Source organism: Notolepis coatsorum (genome assembly GCF_963971535.1).
Source record: "Notolepis coatsorum genome assembly, chromosome: 20".
Lineage (NCBI taxonomy): Eukaryota > Metazoa > Chordata > Actinopteri > Aulopiformes > Paralepididae > Notolepis > Notolepis coatsorum.
In genome coordinates, this window is record NC_140184.1 from 47,143,153 (window position 1) to 47,155,558 (window position 12,406).

Below are 12,406 nucleotides of genomic sequence, written 5' to 3' on the forward strand. Positions count from 1 at the left end.
GCAACGGTTCGCTGCTGCGGGGATATCGAGTTGACAGCTTCGGTAACAGCCTCCCACGCAGCAGTTTTTCTTTTGTTCGTTATGCCGAAGCTGAGGGAACCAAATAATATGCCTGGCTTGGCGTCTACCTCTGTGACGAGGACATCCACCTCTTGGTCTGTATAATTTCTCTTTTTTGTTCGCTTGGCCATTTTCCAACATTCCACGGACAGGAATTTCCTCATGGTATTTGAAGGGGAGGCATGTTACCATATTTGGTTAATTGGGGCGGTTCTGGTATGCAAATACGTAAAACTGTGCACGAGCGTGGAGCGTAGATCAAGTGATATTTATCAACACAGAGTACTTGCAGGTGTGCGTGGGACACGTCTACGCACGTGTGATAAATCCAGATTTTTCTGTACGTACACACATTCTAAATTCTGTGCTTAAGAACGAAAATAGAACACTTTCTAAGAATTGTTGATAAATGAGGGCAGGGCAGGCAAAATCTCACTTAGCTGAGTGTGTTTTTTCAGGAGGGGACAGGGAGCAGTTGTTGAGGTGGAATCAGGAAAATGCTACATTTCTAGGGAAATTACCTACCTAAATTACATGACCCAAAGTAACTACTGAAGTTAACTACTAAAAACGTTACCGGGGTTTGATTGTAGCCTAGTTAAAATGCCACCCAACTACTTCAAAACTAGTAGTTAAACTATTGAACTAGGCCTACATGTAGTTAACTACTCCCCAACACTGCCCACACGACACTCAATCATGTCATTTAATATGGGCGACTGTGGGTCAGGAGGTAGAGCTAACGTCTGATTCAATTCTGGCTCCACCCGGCAGTGTGTCAAAGTGTCCTTGACTCCTAACTGCTCCTGAGCAGGTCAGTATACCTTGCATGGTTGCCTCCGTCAGTGTGTGAGCGAATGGGTGAATGTGAGGCATAAGTTGCACAGTACATGAATATAAATAAATGAAGGCAATATTGTTATTTTTCTTACCTGATCACTGGATCTATATCAGTGTTTATTGCACTGTTGTTTTTATTGGATTCTATTATATGTTGTACCACTGTATTTTTATTGGATTCTATTATATGTTGTACCACTGTATTGCACATCGTCGCGGGCAAGGCAAGACCAGCCGCATTTCATTGTATACCTGTATGCCGTGACAATTAAAACTCTTGACTTGACTTGATATGATCCAAAGCTGCCTCTAGCTACATGTTGCTTGTCCAATAACACTGAATTGGTTTCAAATATATGAAGGGAGCTTAGGAAACCTATATGATCCAAAGCTGCCTCTAGCTACATGTTGACTTACTTAAACCCTTTTGCTCTTTGGGGAGCATAGGTCATTCATGAAATCTCTCCAGCTGGTTCGGTGTTGGGCGATATTCTCTGCTTCCTTCCATGATGTTCTTTCTTCCTTGAGATCCGCCTCGACAGCTACATGTTGCTTGTCCAATAACACTGAATTGGTTTCAAATATATGAAGGGAGCTTAGGAAAGTTGCTCACTGCAGGGAGCCATGCTGCCATTGACCTTGATGAGGAGTCAACCGTCACGTTAATCAGACCAGAGAAAAGCGTGGCCCACGTTTGTACTGAAACATGTATACCAGCCCACACTTAACACTAGCACAGCCATGGAGAAAATGCCACTAATTCCCGCCAGGAACGGGTCAGATGACCCGACAGCTTATATGAGGAAAAATAAACAGTATAAACTATATAATTACTTCTGAATATAAAAATATGAGGTTTACCACAATGAAATGTAGGTTTGAATGACATAAAAAAAATATATATATTAGAATTCTTAAAAAAATAATAATTGATGGAAGAGCCACACATTGACGGACAAAGAGTCACGGGTTGGCCACCCCTGCGCTAGACGCTCGCAAAGTGCTATGACTTTCGTCTGTTGTAACGGCCCATATGTGGAATAATATTCTAATTCCATTTTCCTGAAGTCATTTAGAAATTTCAGAAACCGTGCCAGATAAAACAGGTACTTTTAGGAAAAGTCATTGAGTGACAGAGCTGGAGCTCGACCGAGTGACGAGGATACATTTATTGAAAATGCCTAGGGGTCATTTGACCCCTTGTCGGCTGTGCTAGTGTTAAGGAAGGTGGACATGGTTTAATTTTGTGGTAAAAAGCCAGACAGGATTAAATTCAGTGACCTAATTGCATTTGAGAAACAACAGCATTTCACAGATCAATATTCATTTTGTGGTGCTGCCTTTTCCCCTCCTGTTGTTTTTCACCACAAATCAAAAAGGCAAATTGGACCCTGGTGTGGGCAGAATATAAAAAGCAGCTATTCAGTGTTGGCTATTGAGAGGCCAAGGTGAAATTAAAGGTTATGTAGATGCCTCTTTCGCATTCCCTCCACCCCAGCCTCAAACTCTATACAGTATCATATTATCCTGCTGCCGCCTTGCCACCAAGTCAGCTTCACTTACCGTTAATCAACTCTCCTTACATGAGGAGGGAGCTGTGGAGCAGCAGGAAACCATGACTGGAGGGGAGTGGAGTTTGTGGCTCACTGATGGGACTATTTCAGTCCGTTTAAAGGAGCAATATTCAGCCTTGCTGTTTAAATAAGCATTGCTAATGTAACTCAGGGGCCAGTGGTGGGCATTATCTGTCAGCCTGGGTGCAGGGCTCTGTTTGCCACAACACACGGTTTTACTCTCCACTGTTTGCAGTGAGGAGATTTATGAACAAACATGGCAGCCCATACCTCTGTTACGTTGCCTGGGGTTTACATCTGCTCCCATCAAAAAAATTCCTGAGCTCAGCCCAATGGTTAGCACTCGACATGTTCCCTAATGGAACTGGCTTTGTGGTCATCAAAACATATTTGTGTACACTAAAACCATGTGAATTAATATTGACTGGAAACAAAAATGCTATTTCTCTTGAGGACTGAAAGTTGCCTATAACATATCCACAAGGAAACATCCCTCTGAGCAAGGTATTTAAATGAAGCTGCGACAGCTAGTCTAAGGGGGGGGTCTCTACAAACCAAGGGGCCCGGAGGCAGGGATGATGAGCTTGTGAGGTCTGTGTTCAGCTTGGGCAGTTCCTCTCTGACTTCAATCAGATTCTCTGTTAGAGGAATTTAATTTGCATCACACGCCTCAGTGGTCAAGTCTGCCATTATATCAAACCGTTTTCAGAGCCATCACCCTTCTTGACTGCTCTCAGGCTGATCTGAAACGCTGCCTGCTATTTAAGCTGAAAGATGACCCTGCTGGTTAAGTCCATGCCTCAGTTATTTTGTTGATAATTTTCAGTTTCATTCCTCCACACGCTGTATATATTGCAGCTGGGGCAACAGTGGCAGACGTGAGTCAGAATCGCGTAACTGTCTGGAGAGAGCCCAGCCCAGGAATGCCTCCTCCATAGCAGCTGAGGTCTACCGAATGGTCTCATGGGGGAAAAGCACCTGCACCTACAAACCTAATCCGACATGAAATACTATTAGGCCTCTAGCAGCTAAGATCTGAGTTGATTGGGGGGCTGTCATCCAAGATTCTCACGTTTTGATTGGAGATTGGGAGGGGGGGGGGGGGGGCAAGTTATCATTCCCCGCCTGAGGCAATGCTGACCCCTTGTCTCTGACAGCCAGAATGTACTAGGTTGCTCTATGCTGATTTACACCGGTTCCTGACGGGCAGCAAGCGAGCGAACAGGAGACGAAATCGCGCGCGACATTGTCCGGCGCTTGTCCGAGTGTGTCTGTGTGTGTGTATTTACCTGGAAGCACAGGGGCAAAGCAGCCTGCGATTCTCGACCAATAAAAAGTGTTTAGGGGCGGGACTCGGCCGCGTAATCGCTCAACTAGAGACACAGCGAGCGAATATTTGAGGGGGGGAGCGACATCGCCGCTCAGTTCGCTGTCGCTCGCGGTAGGTCAGGATAGTCTGATTGAAGCGAATACATTTTAATCATTTTCGCAAATCACGCTCGCTCGCGTCGCTCCCTGTCAGGAAGGGGTGTTAGGAGGGAATGCTGGGTTCTACCACCATCTCTCCCACACCTTGCTCTATGCTGATTTAGGAGGGGATGCTGGGTTCTACCACCATCTCTCCCACACCAACACTGTGGTCTCCTTCATGCCTTCATAAAGAGGTCATCAAACAACATGCCAGAAGACATGTGGAATCACTCTTGGTGATGAGGTCATTACTTATCCAACCACCAGCCAAGGACGCGGGAACTAGAGGTGCGACGGGTGCTGCAGCACCCCCTGCTGGCGGGGAGTGTAACTGCAAGCTGTGTCAGAAGATTTACAACAAAAAAAATCCAAAACTTTAATTTTTTTTAGTTAGCATTTTAGTGTAAGCAGTCTAAAACATGCTTTTTTTTTAAATGGTTAAAATCCACTATTTAATGATATTTTCTGTGTATCTGATCTGAGTCTGACTGTCTGTAACGCTGCAGCGCGCCGCACAGTCTCACACACACACATCGGCGACGCGCCGACGTCTACTACGTCGACTACGTGATGTGGTTTCGGCGCGAAGGATGAGGACTTGAGTTTGAATAATAAACAGTAGTGTGTTTACTTCCTTGTGTCTCGAAATGTCTCAAAAACGAACATCCGATTTCTTTAATAATAATCAGCCCAAAGGATGCGAGGCCTGGAGCACCGTGATGGCGTGTTTTGGCAGCTGATTGCCTGCTGCCCGTCAATGGCTACTGAGACGAGACAATTGGATGAGACGGAATCCAAAACGAAATTTTGGAACGGTTCGCTCACGCTGTCCAGCGTAAAATAATGTCGGAGGCTTCAAGTGCTCCATACTATGGATTAACAGCCGATGGAACAACTGACATCACAGCCAAGGAGCAGTTTTCCTGTAATTTGTATTACACCGACAAGAATCTCGCCCAGAAGAGCCAGTTTTTAGGCTTTTACAACGTGCCAGACACTACGTCTCAAACACTGTTTGCTTGCGTAAAGGATGTGTTTTTGCGTTTAAACCTCCCTCTGGAGAAGCTGCAGGGATACTGCTTTGATGGCGCCAGCAACATGTCTGGGAGGTTTTCTGGGGTGCAAGCAAAGCTCAAAGAAATGTGTCCAAACTCACTATTTGTCCACTGCTGCAACCATTCCCTCGACCTGGCTCTACAAGAGGTGGCGAGAGAAGTCCCGCTAATAGCAGACACACTCCAATTTGTGCAGAGTATAGCCAATGTCGTCAGGGAATCGACAAAGCGCAAAGCCACTCTTGAAGCATGTTTTGGGATGACATCAAGTGCAACATACTTGGATTGTGTCCAACAAGGTTTGTTTATTTATTGTTTCACACACAAAGATAAATAAAATAAAAAGATTGTATTAAAACTGTGTAAAATGCGGCTGCGCAGTGCGCCGTGCTCACTTGGTTAATGTTTCAGCACCACGGACAGCGACTGTTGTTGTGACAGAGTCACACACACACACACACACACGCACACAAAGTTCAGTTACTCTTAGTTTGTATACTATTATTACATGTTCGAAATAAATATTTCAAATAAAGAAATTAATATTTTCGGATGGTTGCGTGTCTGTTTGTTCACTTCATTCTGTCACAAAAATGTGTAAATTGTCACTAGCGCGCTGACTGTTAGAAGCCTATATTCATTAATATAATATACATCATTAATCTGTTTAATCTATACTCTGCATTGGTTATACGATCCTGTGCGGTGTGCGAAACGAAATTCCAAACGCTAGTTGTTGACGCTTGCGGGCGGCTTGCGTCTAAATCGACAATAAATCGTCTTCTGATTAGAGAAAAACTGCTGCATTTCGTGTGTGAACTGTCCACATGTTGGTGTTCAAGTTTGTCTGTTGTATTGTAAAATATTGATCTTTCAAATGAATGGAAAATCACGAATGATGCGCTTCGCGCATGCATTTAATATGACGTTATTATTATTATTTATCCGACTCCAACCGCACCCCCAAGTATAAATTACTTCCCGCGTGCCTGCCACCAGCATGGACAAACCAATAGAAATGCTGTTAAAGACTGGGCCCAGTCAGCTTTGGAAAACATAACATAGCTGTCTGTCCCCAGAACTGACAGGACAACTGATTACTTGTGCCCTGCTGTTGCCACAGACAATGATACTGTATATCATGTGTACTGTTAAAGCTGAATTTGACAGTTTGGAAAAATGTAGTGATGAAACACAGATGAAGTTCTTAACATTACATCACCTTGTGCAATGGCTTGTTATCCGCAGTGTAAGGGTGCTTTCACACCAGAGCTGTTTGGTCCGGACTATCGGACCAGAGTTCGTTTTCTCGGATAGTCCGCTTTTTTTGGGGTGGTGTGAATGCTCAGTCGAACTCTGGTCCGCCTGAAAACGTAGGTCTCGGTTCGCTTCATCGGACCAAACGCGGACCAAATATAGGAAGTGAGTCACGACTCTCACGAGCAGAGCGTTAAATTACTACCTAACCAATCAGATCTGCGATATGAGGTAGCGTCACGAGCAGCGCAATGTGTGTGGACGAGGCGGGTTGCTACGTTTACTGTAGGGAGGGGCTTTTAGACAACCCATGTTTTTTTTTGCTTCTGTTGACAGAGTCTGCTATGGGGCGACAATAATATGTTCATGAGGCATGGTTTCTATCTTTAGCCATAAACGGCGTGGTTTATTTTACATTGCTCCACAGCAGTACATGATATATCCTTCTCTTATGAGAGCGAAGGTGGAAGAGACAGATTTGACATTGCTCCACAGCAGTACATGATATATCCTTCTCTTATGAGAGCGAAGGTGGAAGAGACAGAGGGGGAGTCGACATCTCCTTAAATACCCTCTACCTGGCGGCAGCATTAACGGCTCCGCCTATAGCGCCCTCTTGTGGAATCAGTTATATACAGTTAGGCAGTTACACAGTTACTTACTCAGTTACTTGCAATATAACCTCTAACTTTAACAGCTTCGAAAAGAGGGACATCCTCTCAATATGCGCGACGCAGGACATTCGGTCAAATGGTGGGACAGTACAACCAAAAGCGGGACACCTGGTCACCCTACCACCGACTGAAAATTGTGACACCTTGTGAAGGGTAATTTCACATCCCCTCCTCCTCCACCTTCCCTCCTCCTCCTCCTCCTCCTCCTCCTCCTCCTCCTCCTCCTTCCCTCCTCCTCCTCCTCCCCCCCTCCTCTATTTGTGAGGTCAGGATTTCTGTTTAAATGTGAAGGGTAATTTCACATTCTTAATCCCCACAACAGGGTTGATCGTGAAGTCATGTTATCCTTCTCTCAAAAACTGTTAAAACACTATATCCATTGATTATATTCAGAGCAGGCCAGATAACGCTTGCATCCAAGGCCGCAGCGAGCCTTCCGCAAGGGCCCATCCCATCCGACTCCCCAAATGACCATATAAAGCCAACCCAATCAGAGACAGAGGCGTCTCTATTCCACTGTGTTAAAACACATGACACTTTGCTTTGTATTCACTTTCACTCTGACAGACCTGTGAATATGCACTCTGACAGACTGAAAGTCCGTCCGTATGGGCGTACTGTATTATTTTCTTTTCCAATAAACCTGTATTGTATTCATTTAACCGGCTGTCTCTTTCTGCTCCTGTTTGATTATTTCAGAATGCCTAATTCGCAGTGTGACACTGTTTTAGGCTGCTGGATGTCCGTGGAGAACCTGGTGGTTTGCACTCTGATTTAAGGCCAATCTCTTGTCTCTGTATTTCATTTAACCATCCCTGGAGACGTCAAAAATCCACCACATTCTTGGTGTCTGAAGCGGGGATGCCAACCGATCCTGCCGGTGCAGACGGGCTCTTCATCGCTCTACAACACAGCCACGTCTGGGACAGTGAGGAATTGTCTGTCTGCATCGGCTGGTCGGGACGGCATTCCACGGGCATTACATGCAGCGCCGCGGCGAGTTAGGTAAGCAGGAGTGGGGGGGGGCCGTCTGAATATTGTAATCTATCTGTGTTAAGATAAGATAAGTTAAGATAAGCTACATACGTGACACTGCGAGAAGCTCAACTTTGATGTGGGCTTTGGTCACTATCTGTGTTAAGATAAGATAAGATAAGATAAGCTACATACGTGACACTGCGAGAAGCTCAACTTTGATGTGGGCTTTGGTCACTATCTGTGTTAAGATAAGCTACATACGTGACACTGCGAGAAGCTCAACTTTGATGTGGGCTTTGGTCACTATCTGTGTTAAGATAAGCTACATACGTGACACTGCGAGAAGCTCAACTTTGATGTGGGCTTTGGTCACTATCTGTGTTAAGATAAGCTACATACGTGACACTGCGAGAAGCTCAACTTTGATGTGGGCTTTGGTCACTATCTGTGTTAAGATAAGCTACATACGTGCTTAAAGGGCTACATACGTGACACTGCGAGAAGCTCAACTTTGATGTGGGCTTTGGTCACTATCTGTGTTAAGATAAGATAAGCTACATACGTGACACTGCGAGAAGCTCAACTTTGATGTGGGCTTTGGTCACTATCTGTGTTAAGATAAGCTACATACGTGACACTGCGAGAAGCTCAACTTTGATGTGGGCTTTGGTCACTATCTGTGTTAAGATAAGCTACATACGTGACACTGCGAGAGCTCAACTTTGATGTGGGCTTTGGTCACTATCTGTGTTAAGATAAGCTACATACGTGCTTAAAGGAATTGGGTGACACTGCGATAAGTTTCAACCCTGGTTGAATTATAACCTTCTCCTCCTCCTCCTCCTCCTCCTCCTCCTCCACCTTCTCCTCCTCCACCTTCTCCTCCTCCTCCTTCCCTCCTCCTCCTCCTCCACCTCCTCCTCCTCCACCTTCTCCTCCTCCTCCTTCCCTCCTCCTCTCCAACCTCCTCCTCGCCCTCCGCTCTTTGTGAAGTCAGCAGTTAGGCTTTGGTCACTATCTGTGTTTATCTCTATCAAGCTTTTCCAATGTTATACCTGCTCTGCCACTGCACAGCAGTTAGAGGCAGTTAGGCCTCTATTCCAAGCACTTTTGAATATATAAGTGCTATTCAAATGTTCTAAATTCCATAGACACTGTCTTATACAGCTTATTGAGGCACTTGTCTTTCCGCCATCACAGCGTTTGTAATACCAGCGTCCTAAAGTTGGATTTGTCATTCCTTTTGATATTTGATTGTAATGTTACAACCTGTAACCCCTGGTGGTCACTATTTCCACATGTTTCAACTTGGGCGACAGCTAACTGTAAACAGTTTTTTTTTTTTTTTTCCCTCTTTGTTTCCAGCCAGTACAACTATGAGGGAGTCCCTACCTCCCTGTTGTATATCCAGACATGTAACACACTGACCATGTTTGAAATTGTTGTTTTTTTGTTTTTTATTTCTTTTCCTTTGGCCGGCGCAATCTCATTAACGCGACGCATGACATCCAAGATGCAGTACTAGTCAATGCTGTGGAACTCAGATCTATGGAATGTGAGGGGGAGGATGGTGCGTTTCTCTCAGCGCAGGAGAAAGAAGATAACGAATATGCACCAGGGCCGTACTTCCCACTGCAGGGCCGCGCTGTCCCTGGGCAACCACACCACCTAGGGGCCCCATCTCCACCGGCACACCAGCCACCATACCCATATGAACCCGCGGAGGACGACGACAACCTAATCAGGTTCAGTCCCAAGTCCAACAGGAACCGCCTGCTCAACATCTCGCATGATATGGCAACACCACAGCAGGGCCAGTGCTACGGAAGTGGGGCCCAGGGATCAGTGGAGGCCCTGGGAGGGCAACTGGGACAGGAACTCCAGCTAAGCTCCCTGTGCAATAGCCCCGCCCTGCCACGAAGATAAGAACGCACCGCTGCTGGGATCCACAGGAACCCCTACCACGCACCCCAGTCGGCAATACAAGCCCTTTTGCATAAGTAGGACCTACCCCACCACGCCAACGACGGCCCCGGCCTGTACAAACAACGAATATCCTACCTCCCTACTCCCTGCACCTGGTGTGCTGCTGTATTCAACTATGGGGAGATGACTGCTACTGTACTCAACGGCATCCAGCCTCCTTACAACAGATATATCGTTCTGTGTGTGAAGGAGTGGGAAGACACCTGACTGCTACTGTACTCAACGGCATCCAGCCTCCTTACAACAGATATATCGTTCTGTGTGTGAAGGAGTGGGAAGACACCTGACTGCTTCTGTACTCAACGGCATCCAGCCTCCTTACAACAGATATATCGTTCTGTGTGTGAAGGAGTGGGAAGACACCTGACTGCTACTGTACTCAACGGCATCCAGCCTCCTTGCAACAGATATATATCGTTCTGTGTGTGAAGACACCTGACTGCTACTGAGGACGACAACAAGGGAAGCCAGTGTGCATATTAAAAAGTCAAATTTCTGATTTAGATATGGGTACATATTCAGAGTTTGAAAATACTACATATATTAAGACTGCCATTTTCTTTTCTTTGTTCTTTGTTTCCTATTAACTGCTGTAGGCGCTTCGGGTCACTGAGAAGCGCTTTATAAGTGGCCAGCGACCAATCTGTCCCCGGCCTGGGACTCCTCCCCTTTTCAATTTGCACCTGAACTTACTTATTATGTTTTTTTTTTTTTATTCTACCTAAGAATGCAACATTTTGCAATTACCTGCTTGGAATTATCGTCCTACTTAGCCAAGTATGACATTATGATGTATTAATGTTGATTGATTTCTGTATGGTGTCTTGAGACTGTGGTTTAGTGATATTGATGGTTGAAATTACCAGGATGTGCCAAAAATGGCACAAAGTGGGGAATGTGAAGGGTAATTTCACATCCCCTCCTCCTCCACCTTCCCTCCTCCTCCTCCTCCTCCTCCTCCTCCTTCCCCCCTCCTCTATTTGTGAGGTCAGGATTTCTGTTTAAATGTGAAGGGTAATTTCACATTCTTAATCCCCACAACAGGGTTGATCGTGAAGTCATGTTATCCTTCTCTCAAAAACTGTTAAAACACTATATCCATTGATTATATTCAGAGCAGGCCAGATAACGCTTGCATCCAAGGCCGCAGCGAGCCTTCCGCAAGGGCCCATCCCATCCGACTCCCCAAATGACCATATAAAGCCAACCCAATCAGAGACAGAGGCGTCTCTATTCCACTGTGTTAAAACACATGACACTTTGCTTTGTATTCACTTTCACTCTGACAGACCTGTGAATATGCACTCTGACAGACTGAAAGTCCGTCCGTATGGGCGTACTGTATTATTTTCTTTTCCAATAAACCTGTATTGTATTCATTTAACCGGCTGTCTCTTTCTGCTCCTGTTTGATTATTTCAGAATGCCTAATTCGCAGTGTGACACTGTTTTAGGCTGCTGGATGTCCGTGGAGAACCTGGTGGTTTGCACTCTGATTTAAGGCCAATCTCTTGTCTCTGTATTTCATTTAACCATCCCTGGAGACGTCAAAAATCCACCACAACCTCCGCTGATCTGGAGTCCGACAGGGCTCGCAGTCACACACACGTGCGCTCGTGCACACACGTTAGGGCTCGCAGTCACACACACACATTTCCACTCGCTATTGTGTCCAATAGACGAGCGCCCTTTTCGGCCGCGTGACATTATTCAGAAAGTTTGGTGCACTTGACAAATTGCAATGTGAATGCAGACGAACCAAATGAAGAATGCAACAATGTTGCAACTTCACCCCCCGAACCGCACAGAGTCCGCACCGAGTCCACCAAAACTATATGTGAAAGCGCCCTAAGAGAAGTGACACCCCCCTCTGCTTCAGAAACAGAATATTTGTGACCGGGACTGGCGCAAACGAGTTCTTCAAAAAAACGTCTTACAGACAGTTAACATTGCACTACCACACTACAGATGGTTAACCCTTTCACTACCACACTACAGAAGGTTAACCTTTCCACTACCACACTACAGAAGGTTAACCCTTTCTGTAACTGAGGGGTACAATTCCCTGACTGTATTGAGAGTATGGTATCATTAAACCACTACTTAGTTATGTACTTTAATTACTGGCCATACAGTACACGGTATATATGGTGAACACCCACACAAGAATACGGCTTAACAAAGAAAGTTATATTTAGAAGTATTTATTATCAGAGCAGCAACAATAGGTTACAATATTGAGAATTATGAATTGCGCTTATATGGCGAAGAACACTTAAGTAGGTCAAGAGCGTAAGTCCATGAGCATATTAAGATGGGTATAATTGACACCACCTGTAGCATAAGAATTACATAAGGCACACTCGTAGTAAGCTGGAGATACTAAGGGGGTTCCCTCCGGTTGTAAGCCAGCAGGGGAGAGGAATGGTCGGGAGCAAAGTCTGGATCAACGAGGAATAAAGAGACTCCAGATACAGGAGACAGTGCAATAATCCTTTGGTCCGTAGACAAAG